The 15,502-nt window shown below is 38.8% G+C and overlaps 1 long non-coding RNA gene across 1 annotated transcript in view; it reads right to left on the bottom strand.

The window, feature by feature from the left end:
- The window catches only part of LOC141802166 (uncharacterized), a 29,485-nt gene extending 26,513 nt beyond the window's left edge, over nucleotides 1-2,972 (bottom strand). The window contains exon 1 of the long non-coding RNA XR_012599458.1: nucleotides 2,867-2,972. This is a non-coding gene — a long non-coding RNA (uncharacterized LOC141802166). The remainder of the gene's footprint in view (nucleotides 1-2,866) is intronic.
- Between the last annotated feature and the right edge of the window lie 12,530 nt (nucleotides 2,973-15,502).

Raw genomic sequence — 15,502 nt, 5'->3', positions numbered from 1 at the left:
TCATGCACTCTTCCTGTAAACATCTTTCCACGCTGTTCCCATGCCTCCATGCCTTATCCCTCTCAGTATCTGTCTCCCTGTCTCTCCTGTCTCGGTTCAGTCTTTTTTTCCCCTTCTACCTGGACCGAAAAACGCCTGAGGTTTTTCTCGTGGGAAACTCTCGGAGTGGTATGTTGCTCCGTGAGCAGGCGGTGAGAGTGGAATCCCGTTTTTCTGGGTCTGGTCTCACTCCCTGTTCCACGATCTCATCCCGGGGCTCGGTGTCACGATCGGCGTCGTGTCAGGACTCGTAGCGAGTGTTAGGAAACTCTCGTCTGTTCTTGCTCAGCCGGATCCTGAGGTTTGGATTATATACAACACCCTCGCTGTGCTCTGTTTTACTCTGTGTCTTTTCTTGCATCACTCCCTATTTTTAATTGGACACCTTTTAGTCATCAGATAATTTCTTTTCTTGCAAGTCACACCTGTATTCTCCTAAAACCTTCACAAAGGTGTCACAAACAATAACAAAGGTGAAGCTCCTGTGGATTTCTGCTGCTTGGCTCAACATCTAAGGACTACTTTTATTTTGAAGAACACACCAGTGCAGAGTGTAAATGCTGCTAAACGTTTCCCATCAAACTCAATATTCAGGTCAAGCCTTAGACTTGAGCAGAAGTCACATGAATGTCAGTAAGTTGTTTCTTCAAGGAGGGAAAATGAAAGTGAAGAACTGTATGTTTTCCAGTCGCACCATGGAGTGAAAATATGACAACAGAGGCCGGTTTGAAACCCTATTAGAGGATATTCCCAAGTTTCTTGAAATAAGAATAATGTCTCATTAAAAAGGACTAAACCAGTAAACTTTTCTTATTTCATTTGCAGATTTTTTTACTCTTTTCACACAACTCAAGCAATTTTTGGGGACTTTTTTTAAGATGAACAAGGCTCATATTAGGTGTAATAAGACAGGTTTGACTCAAAAAATAACAAACACTTGCTTAGATTGCAGTTGTAGCAGTGTGAAGTGATTGCAGAAAGTTTAAATGAATCATTTCTGAGCTGTTTTTTGGCACTCACAGGCAAAATATACTGCATCCCTGCATACGGCTATTCTACCCAATGGCTCAGCTCATACCATCTCCACTTCCTTGTGCTCAGGCTGCATCCCAGCTCAGGCAAGTCGTAGCCCTGCAGATCAGTTATGCAGGGACTTCTTAGTAAGAAAGGTAGTGATTGGCTGTCCTAGAAGTCGCTAAATGATGTCAATAACTATGTTGCATAATGGCAATTTGCATGTTTTTGTCACGGACGCTGCAGGAGCAAAATAACGTCATCAGAGAGACAAAGAGTAAATGTGTTTTTAGCATTGAATTTATTTTCTTTAGTCAATTATTTTTTCTTTTTTTTTTCATGGCAAGGTCTCCAAACTCCAGGAAGAATTGCTAAATATTGTGACAAACTCGCTAAATTGGCAACACTAGAGCTGCGATAAGTCACTTTATCCAAAGTTGATCAAGCAAGACAGGAAGTTGTGCATGGAAACCACATAAAAATGAATAAAGTCAATGTTGGAGGCAGATACACAAGCCTTCTATTTTGCTAGATACCGGAACTGTTACATGTTGATTTAGATAAAAGACCAAGCTGGATAGGAAGTTGGTGTTTTGAAAAAGGTTAACAAGGGGTGTATAAAAAACTGCTAAATATGGCCACAAAGTTGCTAAGTGGAGCTGTGAATCATCAATTTACACAAAAAAGATAGAGTGGGACAGGAAGTTGTGCATGGACACTACATATAAACACCCAGTGACTTTCAAAATAAAAGAAAGAGTGTCAAAATCAACAGACAGACATGATAAGTGCAGCCAGACCAGGAATCAACAGATTTGAGGTTTTACAGCCCAACATGAACCAGGAGAGGATCATAATTGAGGTCGAACTTTAGGGAAGTCCTCAGTCTGGTGATAACGCACACAACGGAGCAGAGCCGGAGCAGATCTGGTGTATTCCTGTCATTGAGGAAATTTTTGAAGATATTCAAGATAACAAATCTATACAACGTAACTTGCCAAGAACGCAACGTCCGATATTTCAAGTACATAAATCCAACACTTTAAATTTTATTGGAAATCCAGGACCCTAACTTGGTTTCTCTAATAAGAAGAAGAAGCCCTGCCTAACAGATAGAAATAGATAAATGACTGCGTAGGTTGCTGTACTTTCAGTTTTGGACCAAAGAGACACACTCTACATCATGCTAATGCTTTCACCATCTGATGCAACTTATCACAGCAACGACAAAACACTATCGGTGAACAAACACTACAAAGAAATGTCACAGATCAGACTCTTGTCTGCCCTTTCTGCTGTTCTGCATCTTTGCAGTTGAGATATCTAAAACCTGAACTGCTCTTATCTCAATGGAGACAAAAAAAACATGCAAAACAGGAGACACAGTCCGACTTCCTCATTCCCCTTCTCCTCTCCCTGTTTCCCAGCAAGAGAAAGAGAAACTCAGTCAGCATGAAAACAAGGAAGAAGCCACCAAACACCTCTTCTTTTAAATACAGAACTATGTGTTGGTGGGTTTAAACTGGAGTTGACCTGTTGAACTGTGATCAAATGTGGGTTATGAGAAGTTAATGGCTTGTATTTCTGGAGGGAATCCGTCCGAATGTTATTTTTGAGTTAAAGAAATCTTGTAAATTAGATCTTAAGTACGAGTCATGATAACTTTGATCGACTTAACAGATCACACCGCTATGTAAGCTCACTGACCACTGAGAGTTGTGTGTCCTCCAACTCTGAAGCTCCTTTAAAGCGACGTATTTACAGCAAGAGAAGAAGAATGAATGAAATAAACAAATTGGAGTCCCATACTTACACGGTGATGACACCACAGCTGCCATCTCCTCCTCAAGCTTCATCCTGTGGCGACGGAAACCCCAGGGAATCCTCACCCGGAGTCTGACCGAGTGTCCGCAGACGTTGAGTGGACGAAGGAAGAGAGCAGGAAGTGACAGATACCAGCTGTGGGACCAGAAGAGAGAGAGACAGCACAGCTTCCTGGGTCACTCTAACATGCACACACTCACACACACACACACACACACACACACACACACACACACACACACACACACACACACACACACACACACACACATGTGAGCATGCATATGTGCCCTAAGACTTGCACCAAGTGTGATGCAAGTGACACGATGATGATACAATCATGGTTCACACATCTGGGTCACAGAAATGAGGAGGTGTTTTTTTGTTTGATTTTCCACCTAAATTTCACACATTTGCAAAATTTTCACACAGCGTGCATTGCTTTTTTTTGTCTCCATATACACCACACAGAGTTGGGGTGGGTCAGCACAGATCAGATTAAGAGTTTTAGTGTGTCTTTTGTTTGGAATTCATAAAATAATAACGAGAAAACAGTCTTTATTTAATGTTTGATCACCTCATGGAGAACTTCATCGAAGGAAGTTTAAAGAACGAGGAACAAGAAAAAAGAACCATCCAGTTATTATTTATGCCTGTCACATCAGCGTTGGGTGTATCCCTCTTTTTGCAACATGTACACACACACACACTCAGGAGGACAAGAGCAACACACACACACAAGCGCGCACATGCACAAGTGAAAAAGGGGAAACTCTCTAAATGAGGTGAACAATACTTGACATATCTTGACATATTTTTACTACACACTTCCCCTCTTTGTGACAGCTTCCTCTCAGTCTTCACTACAAGTACGACTTACTACATGAGGCTGCATATGAATGAAGAAACACACACACACACACACACACACATACACACAGGCGCGCAGAGGGAGAGGGAACAAGAAGAGAGCTGTTGTGCAACTACAAAGAGGAAGGTACATGTGTCGCTCATTCTTTTGTGATGCAACACCGGCAATTCAATGAACACACACTCTCTTGCACCCACCCATACACACACACACACACACACACAAACACACACACATCTATCCATACTGTATGAAAAATGCTATGTGTGTACATTCTGATTACATAAAATATGTTGTAGAGGGAGCAAGATGGTGAACGCACAGAGTAATCCCTCTCTCTATAAACACACACGTGTGTGACCTGACCCATCCCACTTTGTAAACTCCACTCTCCAACTCAAGAGCTCTGTGGATTTGCATAAACATTTGCTAGTCAAATGAGATGCACGGAGGAGTGGGAGCATCTCTTGGAGAGAAAACTCCCCCAGAATTCCCCTCTCCTGGGAGACTCCCATATCACTTCCAAGAAAAAGGTCAGGTGGATTTCTTCTCAGGAAAGTGAAGTTTTTGGATTACATTTAAATCCCTTTCTCGTATGCTGAAGAAGGGCTTGAATGGAAAAAAACAAACCACCTGCACAATGTTACTCCTCTGTTTATAAACCAAGGGATCTGATTGGACGAGAGGCGTCCATGAGTGTTGATACACAGAACAACCACACCACGACTTAGGCTTACGTACAAACACATGTCCGCCAAAGACATCTCAGAGTGTGACCTGGAGAGCTGCAATTGAACCACCAACCCAGCGCTGTAAACCTCTCATGCAGTTACGGGACTGTAAAAGCACAGCATTAATATTCTCATTATACTGTGCTTGATTTGGGTGAGTCAGCCTGAGGGAGAATTCCTGAAGCCTTGCTGCTGACATTTATCTAGCCTGGAGGTTAATGTGTCTTTGTTATTTGATGCCGTGATGTACTCCTTTACATGCCTCCTATTAGGCTATCATGACCCTCATTTTTATTGGCGGCTTTCTCTTTCAAAACAATTACAAAAGGCCTGACTTCATGTCTCGTAGCTATAGTCATAACAATAGTGGTAATCAAAGTACTAAGTAAGTTAATGGGTAAGTAATGCTTCATGAATAGTTGTGGGATGACAGGTAACTAATATTGAGTAATGTTATGATGCAAACTGTAACAAATAAACTTTCTTCCAAGCATTACAAAATCAAACCCATTGAAATGGATGAATTAAATCATAACACAAATTATAATTTAACAAATAAAAAAATGTACAAACATGTTAAGCTGTAAGACCACACTGTGAAACTTATCCTACAAAGCTAGTGTGTTGGGATAGACCCACCAGCCACTGTCCCAGAGATCTGACTCTTGCCAAGGTGTGCATTTGTTTTGGAAACACATGAAATTTCCATATGAATGTGTGTATATTTAAACTTATACTTTCAAACTAAACGCTATAGAAAATACACCTATTTATTCCTTGCTGCACTCATCTGTTGTGAAAGCACAACAATATTCAGAGTATTTTGTACTACTTTAAGTAAACGTATTATTTTTATGCAAAGGGGTATTTGGCAGAGAAACTTTAATTTGTATTGGGATAAGATATATGTATAGAATATTAAATTATCTATACTAGCTGTTGTGAAGAGTTTTTGATTTATTTCTTCTTATTTAAAGATTGTTTTTTTTTTTTTTTTTTTTTTTTTTTTTGTTTTTTGTTTTGTTTTAATGTTTGTTCTGTATCAACCATCAGCTGTAAACACGTTTACTTTTACAGTAAAAATCAGCTTTTCTGATGTGTAAGTGGTTTACATTGTTTCTGTAGCCAGTCTCAAGTAGAAATGCGAAGAACTGCAATGTCAACGTTTCCATCAAGACCGGAAGTTGTTGTTCTGGATTAGCCAAAACTATCTTAGAAGTAAACGAGTTCAACACGTACGTTTTTGTTTTTCATACAAAATCACTATAAAAATGAACAACTTTTTCTAAGAAGTGGTCTGAAGTGTACACTGTTTTATAGACATGAATTACCTCAGATAGGGGATGAAGTAGCGAGAAAATGATAAGTATATCACTCCCGCAAACGTCCGTTTGTCACTCGTCAGCAGCCGTCAAATGGAGCCTCTCTGAGGATCTTCGAGGCACTACGAGCTGATCACTGCACAATCAAACTCTTTATAATCGCAGTATAGATTGTAAAATCGGTCTATCTTTTTCTGCAACTGAGCATGGAATTTCAATTAAAACTGCTGGTGAATTTTGGAAGTTAGTCAAACAATAAATGATGAAATACTACGGAAATGCAACCATGTAGCACGGGAATTATGTGGAATTTGATTAGTCATGTCTGACACATAGGCCTACTAATCAAAGTTGTACTCAGGAGTGAGCTATCATCCAGCATGACTTCTTATTCAGCCACCTTCAGTAAGTGACCAAAAATGAGGTTTTTCTTTCTTTCTTTCTTTCTTTCTTTCTTTCTTTCTTTCTTTCTTTCTTTCTTTCTTTCGTTTTGTCCATGACGTGCAGCTAACTATCAGCCTGGTTCATTTTGACTTATTTTAGCCATGTCCTAACTTGCTGCCTGGGTTTTTATTGTAAATATCTGACAATTTATTGTAGCAAACATATTATGCCAAGAGAAAAAGTTGAGAAAATATGCATTTAAATATATTTTTTCTTTATTCTTACAATTTGGTTTACTGAGCTACTTTCACTAACAGTCTGGGATAGTTCCCTTAATGGAAATAACAGTTGTACATAAATAACTTGTAAAATGAATGATGGTATGTACAAAATAAAATGTCAAGCTAAGACTTCTGTCTCCTTTATGGTTATTTTGGTTTTAAATTCACCATTTAAGCTTAGTTTAACTCATTTTTATAGTTCAGAGAGACTCCTGTGATACAGAAGACAATTCTGAAACGGCAACATGGATTATTCAGTTTACAAAAGGAAAAATGCATGTGTAAACACAGCCTTTACATTGAACTTGGCCTTGCAAAATCCAAACCCAATCCCTTGTACCCAGACAAAATAAACCCTGACATGCATGGATTATTGCAAAACTGAACACTTTGTTTACAGCAGCAACATTATTACTGAGCCCATATAATTGGGACTTAGATAACAATATGATTTTATTATCCAGTGGAGCCAGAGGAACCGGCCAAGCAGGTTGGACTCAACTTGTAATAACAAGACGAGAAGTGACTCACAGGAAGCTGCATGGATTCCCTCAGCAGACCTGAAGAGGAATTACACAAACAGGTAGAGATTTGGAAAGAGAAGATGCACAAAAGGTCGCTGATGCTTTGATTTGTAATGAAGCATTAAAAGAAGTCAGAAATGTATCAATTTAGCTTTTCTAGCAAAAATATTGAATTAGAAGCCAATTGAAGTGACCAAAAACTGATTTACTAGTTAAGAAGACTCAAATACTGAAAAAAAAACTTTTTAAAGGGACTATACACCAGCTTGTTAGCATTCAGTTTACCCAACAGTTTGGAATTTAGAAGTATCTTTGGTATGTTTTATAGGAAAACATTAAATATACCCTGAATGATCTTGTTGAATGGATTACCTTTGCATTAATTCTGCACTATTTGCATCATGCAGTATTTTGCCAAATTTTGTTATATGCACATCAATGCACCCTAATTTTATTGAAATGACGCTTGCAGATGTGGCTTTTATCTGCTCAACAACACAAAGGGAACTAGTGTATTATTCCACTAAAGGTCAAAGGTTATATATCTAATATCAAATAAAGAAGCAGACAGGAAACCAAACACCACCCACCTACATATTCTACAGTTCTACAGTTTCTGAGGCAGACACTTTTGTGTGAAATTCAGTGTGAAATCACTCTCTTTTGGTTTCTGCAGGTTTCCTCACCTTCACTGAAAACATAAACCAGCCCTGCAGATCCATCTGTGCTGATAACTGTTTCTGCTGCTTACCACAAACTGTTAGAAAACACAGAAATCTGTGACTCCACCGTGTCCCTGTCATATGCTTTGAGCCCTCTCATCTGCCCACTAATTTCTCTCTGTACATTTGCAATACGCAAATACAGAAAGCAACAAGAACTCCTAATAACGGACCGAAACACATACATTATGGACAGAAATGACTGTGTTCAGATGTACAGTACTCACTCTACACACATGTATGCACACACACACACACACACAGACAGGGCAAGCAGGTGAAGTGTGGCAGGTGTGCTTCTGAAGAACCTGGGGGTTGTGTATCATTTAGTCAGAGTTAAGACAGAATGATGCGGGCTAAGTAAGTGAGATAAGAGGTTGTTACACACACAGAGGCTCAGAGTCTGGGTGCTAACAGGTTTTGCTCCTGGATATTGGTCATGTTAGTGTGCACAGTGTTTCTGACTGTGTGGGTGTTGCATCTCGATGATCTCAGCACTGCATGACAAATTAACCCTTTACTTCCCCTAAGTGTACGCTGCAGTCATTCCACAACAGGTCTGGAAACCACCTGCTGCTCAAAGATGCCCTGATGCAGGGATCCTGTGGAGGTAAACCGCTTAATTGAAAAAAAAAAAATACCAGACCTAATGGGAAAATTATTTTGCGATCAAGCAAATAATAATTGCGTTTCCAAACATTTGGCACAATTCTTCCTCGTGTGGCTTCAGAACTAGATTCAAACATCACATGTCACATGTCAGTTTGGACTTTTTGTATGACTAAGTCTTTGACATTTGCACCATGCAGTGTCTCAGTACTAAACAAATCCACAGCCTGTTTTGAAAAAGCAAACCTGATAATGAGACATGTTTAACGGCAACTCATGTAAAAGTACCAAAGTTTAACAAAGTATGAAAACAGCACATATCATCAATGTGGGACATTCCAGATTTAGTGTGTCTCGGATGGAGCTAGTACTTGGTCGAGTAACTAAACTGTTTTGCAAACCAACAGAGCAACAAACCTGCACTTGTGTTGGATTTCCTAGATGTGCTTTTATCCTGTCATGCTGTACCAGGTCTCCAGGCTAACATGTAGAGACAGACAACCATTCACACGCACACACCTACAGGTAATTTAGAGTGACCGACCAACCTGATGAGCCTGTTTTTGGACTATGGGAGGAAGCCGGAGAGAACATGGAAAGGCTGTGGCCCAGTGGGGAATCAAACCAGGAACCTTCCAGCTGTGTGAAAACAGTTCAAACCACTGCACCACTGTGCAGCATTAACATATATTTTCGTCTTTACGTTAACTTGCAGTTTTCACATGTTGCTCTTTCAAAAAGCCTTGAAAGGAGGGGTGCGTTACAGCTAATAAGACAGTGTACAGTGCAAACCGTACAATAATAACATATGTGTAACCAAGAAAAGAATATGCGCAGAATTATTTGACCACAAAAAATATATTTAAAAAAAAAATGAAAGAATGAAATAATTACAGACTGATGACTTAAGGTCAAAAGTCTTTCATCACAATCTCCAGTCAGCCACCACCTCCACAGGGTCCAGAGGGTCCAGAGCTGCCCAGTACTGAGCTAGCCTGGTCAGTTCAGACCCACTCTCCCTTGCAGCAGGTGAAATCCCTCCAATGTGGTTTTAGCTCTTTTAGCCATGTCTGGGAATAGCACATTAGCATGATGCTACTCTGTCAGTACTCCCTCTGGTACTGGGTTTTCACAGTTTGCTTGTCCGTCTCATTACCTCTGCCAAGGAAGTTATGTTTTTGGGAGACTTTGTCTGTTTGTCTGTGAACAAAATAACTCCAAAAGTAACAAACGGATCTTGATGCAATTTTCAGGAAATGTTCAAAGTGGGATATGATAGAACTGATTTAATTTTGGAGGTGATCTGCATCACCGTCTGGATCCAGGATTCTTTTTAAAGGATTCTTTATCATTGTGAGATAGGGACGTTTTCAACATATGTGTATATAACTCAGTGATAAATGGTCGGATTGCTTTGCAAAACAATACAAGACAAGGTCATGTAATTTCTGACAGATGTAAAAGTATGATCCAGATCCTGGCAATATTCTGGATACTAAGATCCGGAATATGAAATATGTTCTGGGTCATCATAATCTCCAACACTGTTAGGTCAAAAATTATCCTACAAGCCTGCAACTAACACCAAATTGTAGCAGACAGTCTGCTGAAAGGGAGCATAACATTAAAGTCGGACTAAGTGTTGCGTGACAATTACAATATGATTGGCAGAGGTCTGCGCTCTCTGAGTGCTTTTCCAGTTGGAGATGGATCTTACTCTTCCCATAACAATGGATGAAAAGACAAGTTGATGTCAACTCTTCTTTACTTACATTGCAGTACCCGCACATTATTAGCTCACGTATTTTGGTGTCCATGCCAACAAATAAGCCGTAAAATTAATAGCAGACCTCAGATATGAAAATAACTAAAAAGAGAAGAAAAAAGTACAAAAAAGATGAGGCAGAGACAGAGGTATTGCAACGAGTGGCCACTCCGGCTGTGCCAAGCAACAAAACAAAATGAAGGAACAACGTGTCACACAGCAAATCGAGCGAGCCAGGAAGTGGGGCCTTGAAACTAAGTTAGAACAACTCATTACATTTCAACAGATTGTATTTAACTACAACAAACTGACAGGTAAACAGGATTGAGGTTTTACAGCCCAACATGAACCAGAAGAGGATCATCATTGGGGTGGGAACTACAGGAGCTCCTCTGTCTTTGGACTCCAGCTGGCTGGTGGTCCTGCTACATACTGGACTGAACACTCAGCTGTGAGTCGCAAGAGGTGGAGACTGAATGGACAAGGATCTGGTGAGTCTGTGGAGATCCTGCTGCAGACTGTATCAACCTTAGGAAGCCAGGGAGCTTCTGCGCATACTCACCAGCAGCACAAAGCAACTGCATTTTGGCCTCATTTTTTAACAACATGAGGGGATATAGGCACATCATCCATATTTATATGCAGTCAATGATCTTCTGAGCAAAGATGAGGAAAAACAGGGTTCCCCGCCTGCACACCAGCACTCTGTGTGCTCTCCTGTCCTCTCATTAATACCTGAGAGGTTGATCTGGTTCACACTGTGACATAAAATTCACTGTATTAGAGACGGTGTGAAGTCCTGTTTTGTGAAACACAACTCATATTTGACTTTCTCTTAACTACTTCACAGGAATTGTTGTTCAAAGAAAGAGAAAATACTCAGAAAAGGAGTGTATACAGTAGAGATATAGAAGGGATAGTGACTAACTCCAGGAGATTAACCCTTTGAGTGCAGAGAAAAGCAGCCGGACAGAGAGCGAGACAGACGCAGCGGAAAAAAAACACCACAAGTTTCATTTTTCACTTTCTACACACACAGCTGGAAATCTTCATCTGTGCAGAGTCACATTTCATTTTCAGCTCCATTGAGAGTTCCTGCACTTTATTCCACTTACAGGTCAGCAAGAAAAGGTGCATTCTTTGTGGTGAAAGAGAAAAAAATATATATATAGAGGGAGGGCTTCAAGTTTGCACTGTGGAGGGAGATGCTTATCGATGATGGGGTGCAGGTCTTTGCAGAAGGAGTGGCAGGATGACATTTAAGGGGGCGAAAGAGGGGGCTTTGTTTGCAGTGTCAATATTTACAGTGACACATGCTGGATGAGTACTGAGTGACTGAGGGGAATTGTGTGTGTGAGTGTGTGTGGAGTGGGGTGACAGAAAGCCGGTAAGACAGAATTATGATCCTGAGTGGATTGCAGATGTCATGCTCCGATTAGCAGATTCACGTCTCTAAAAACAAAACTTCTGTTTCAGGCGGTGTGTTAAAATGCAGCCAGACTCTTTGAAATCTGAGTGAAACAAAAAGTTTACTTCTGATTCTTCTTGATAAAGTTGAGAGAGTTCATCTTAATGTGATCTGACAGGTGACCAATCAAACACCGGCCCCTGCATCTGTCCCAATCTGTGAGCCTCTTTGCATTGCAAAACAGAAACATGCAAATGAGGGAAACACAGGCTGCATGAGCCTCTCTGTGCTCCTTTCTATCAGTATGAGATCTCTCATTCTTAAAACCCATATTTACTCAACTTAAATCCCCATTAATCCCCTTTTTTTAATCTATCACTTCTCTGTGCGTCACTCAGTTTCTTCTCATCTCTCATAGCTTCAGCCTCTTCTCTGAGCTCTCTAATGTATGTGAGAAAATGCAAACTCCTTCAGAGCAAACTTTTATGATTCAACAGTGTGACTCATTCATCTGCTTCACTGTTTGTTCTGCAAACTGAGCACAACTTTAACCTGTTTGATTTCAGCTCGTCGGCCTCCTTTTTCATGTTTTCTTTGTTTAAATACGAGCTCAGAGCCCCCGGATATGATTATAATACATAAATCATAAAGATGAAAGTATTTATACTGCAACCAAAGCAGCAAAGACAAGTGACAGCAAAGTGTTGCTTATTAGTCTTCTCTTTGAAATGAGTTTACTGCCCTCTAGTGGTCTAACTCTGACCCTGCTTGTATAAAGCAAAAGCTGTTCTTTCTATGGGATCTCAGTAATTCTCTAAATGAATGGATTAATCTGGTCAAGAAAAAGAGAGTTCAAAAAACACAACAGAGGACACAAGACTCCAGGTTTACTCCAGGATGCTGAAGAGGAGAGATTAAAGGTTGGTCGAATCTCAGTTTCAAGAAGAACAGCGGGGGTTTTGTCTTGGTTGTGAAACACTGTCGGTAAGTCAAAATACTCTTAAAATAATATCTAGATCATATTTTGCCCTTATCACCCCCATTGGAGAACATTTTCCTTGGTCAGAAGCAGAGTTTGCAGATGTTTACAAAAAGTGACCACTGATCATCTGGTATCAACAGATACCTGAGGGACAGGTGAGCTTTGATTCTAAATACTCTTAAGTTGTATACAACATAGTTTTGCTTCACCCAATTGAGTTATACATGTCTGATGGTTGAAAAAACACACATGGTTCACTGGGTGGATCACATGTTAATTGAAAAACATTTATTGAATCGTTCACAGTGCTCAGAGGTTGGTTGTCAGAACCAGAAGTGTATAGTCAGTCAGAAGTTAGATGACAAATCCAGACACAGAGATCCAGTTCACACCAGTTCCCTTTGGATCACAATAGTGCAAACACTTCTGTGAACACAGGTGCACTTTTATATTGGACTACAAATACCAGCCGAAGAATTTGTTTTGAAACATCACTTAAAGTGTTTCTTGACTCTCTTAGTAGTCATCCTTGTCTCCATCTTTATTTCACTACAGAATTCTGTAAGAAAGAAGGATGTATGATCTCCTTACAACAGAAGCATACTGCATTCACACAGGGAAAAAAAAAATCTGCTCTGCTTTTCTAAAGGAATACGAAATCATCACCCTTAAATCTCTGCACTTCTGCAGGATCAGCTAAGCAGTTGCAAATTTAGGATGATGCATTTGAATTTGAACCTAGCTGGCTCCCAATGGACTCAAGAGACAGTCAGCTGCTGAAAACTATGGAAACAGTAGCCATCCATATTAAAAAAAGCGAATGGTTCAGATTTAAAAATTATGCATATAAAAAATTTAAGGTAAAAAATAAAAAGGCGTTTTTTTTCTTCTTCTTCTTCTAAAAATTCTGTTTCCATCGCAAATTCCAAAAATACAAGAAGGTTTTTTAAATGGGAAAAAAATTCAGAAATGACATAACTATTTTATTTATTTTTTGTTTGTTCCATTAAAATTGCAGATGTTTTTCATTCATTTTTTTTAAATAAGATAAATATCTTGTTGATTTAAAACAAGAGATTTTTTTTTCTTCCAGATTGAAAAAAAAAAATTATTCACAAATTTTAAAAATGCCTTTCTTTGAAGTGAAAAATAGTCTTGTAGTTATGAGACAACTATCTTTGAATGAAAGAATTAAAAAAAGAAAAGTAAAAAGGATCATTTTATCTTTCACAAATTTTGTACTTATTTTTTCCAAATTCAGAAAAAAAGACAAAGCAGACCTTTGAATTAGTTTTGATTCAAGAAAACAAACTTTTTTTTTTTTTTTTGAAAAAAAAAACAACCTTTTTTATTTCGCTAATTCTTATTTATTAAGAAAAAACAAGTTTGATATAAATCTGGAACAAACTCTAATCTGTGACAATAATTGTTTCTGTTAAAAATATATAGTTATTACTTTTTGTAACTCTGATAATTATGTCATAAATTAAGAAAAAAAACAACTTTATTTTTCTTTTCAAAATGTCATGTGATTTGCAGATATTTATCTCCATACCTACAGAAACAGAACAGATTTTTACACAATAAAAAATAAAATATGGTCACTCGGAAATGATGTCCTCATGAATTCGGAAAAATGGAGCTTGTGTGAACGCAGTACGCTCCTGTATCACACTGCTGAGTGTTGGCACAATCATTCTTATTGCACTTTCTGTGATTTAAGATTGAAAACAGACTTTAGGACAACTTCAAATCTGCACCAAAGCATTCATAAATTCAACAGAGAGGATCTATCAATCTGTCCCCTGCCTCAGTGCGTGCTCTTTACTTCTGTTAAACTCAGAGGACTCTATATGTCTCTGATAATATATTACTCATACAGATTCTGGTTACATTAAGTGTAATAACTCTGGCATATAAAACATTAAACGCTCACAGCATATATTTCAAAGTGAAACCGTTATGGCTCAGTGACCCTGTTTCAGTGCTGATCTGAGGAGGTATTGAGAAACGCGACAGCCTGAGGCCTCCTGTCTACACTACGGCAGTCATGTGTGGCTCATGGAGGATGAATGTTTGGAGCTGCTTACATGTGGCGCAAGTTTCAACGAAGCCAAAAGTGCTAAAGTGAGGAACCGTTTGCTTATGAGTTACAGTTTAGGGCTATCAACTCTCTTACAACTTGGCCAGTGACCTTATTGCACTGCACTTCATAGAAAAAAGACTTTTCTTATAAAACTGTCAAATACATCAGTCGAATATTTTTTTTTTACAGTTTTCATGTCAGAATTTAAGCTGTGACAGAATAAATTGTACATATTGTTATAATTTCTCTATAACTCAGGGAAGACGTGGGGCCCGGCCTCTTTCAGCACCGCTTATACGAGCCGGGGAGTGGATCTTAAACATGACAATTATACATATTTACAGTCAGAGAAGTACACCTTCCACTTGGACCAAATGGTATTTACACCTCTTTTGTTTTCTTTTTTTTTTTTTTAATTCTACAGTAACAGCTACATTAGGAACATTTTCACATTAGGGTTATAAATATAAAAGTTTAAAGATATAAAAGTACCATTTTTGGCAAGGAATTCAACACATTTTAAAGAGGAAGTGATAGAAAGCTCCTGTGAGGGTTAACGTTGATGCTGGATTCATTAGCTCCTCTGATGTCCTAGTTTCCAACTAGAGAATATGTTCTGGTTTGATGTTATCTGACTATTTAACTGAGCTGGGATGATGATAATGAAGAAAATAAAGCTTCAGCTAACATATCTGATTTTTATCAAGGGTTAAATAACAAACTGATAACTTTTTTAACAAATGTAAGTCTTTCTAAGTGGGCAATAACTAATGGTGATACCATGTTGGAAAGTAGGCCTATATTGGAGCAAAAAGTTGATGTGCAAAATGGGGATTAGTGAAAAGTTGCTTAAGATTAAGAAAAAAAAAAGTTGAACTTGACATCAGGAAGTGGTCGCATACGCTTTCCAACTCAGAAACTACTTTTTTTAAATGTTTCC

This window comes from Halichoeres trimaculatus, unplaced genomic scaffold, assembly GCF_033239565.1.
Source record: "Halichoeres trimaculatus isolate MK-OKI-2021-1 unplaced genomic scaffold, fHalTri1.1 fHalTri1_scaffold_13, whole genome shotgun sequence".
NCBI lineage: Eukaryota > Metazoa > Chordata > Actinopteri > Labriformes > Labridae > Halichoeres > Halichoeres trimaculatus.
Note: the sequence above shows the minus strand (reverse complement) of the source record. Positions and strands in the feature narration are given on the sequence as shown.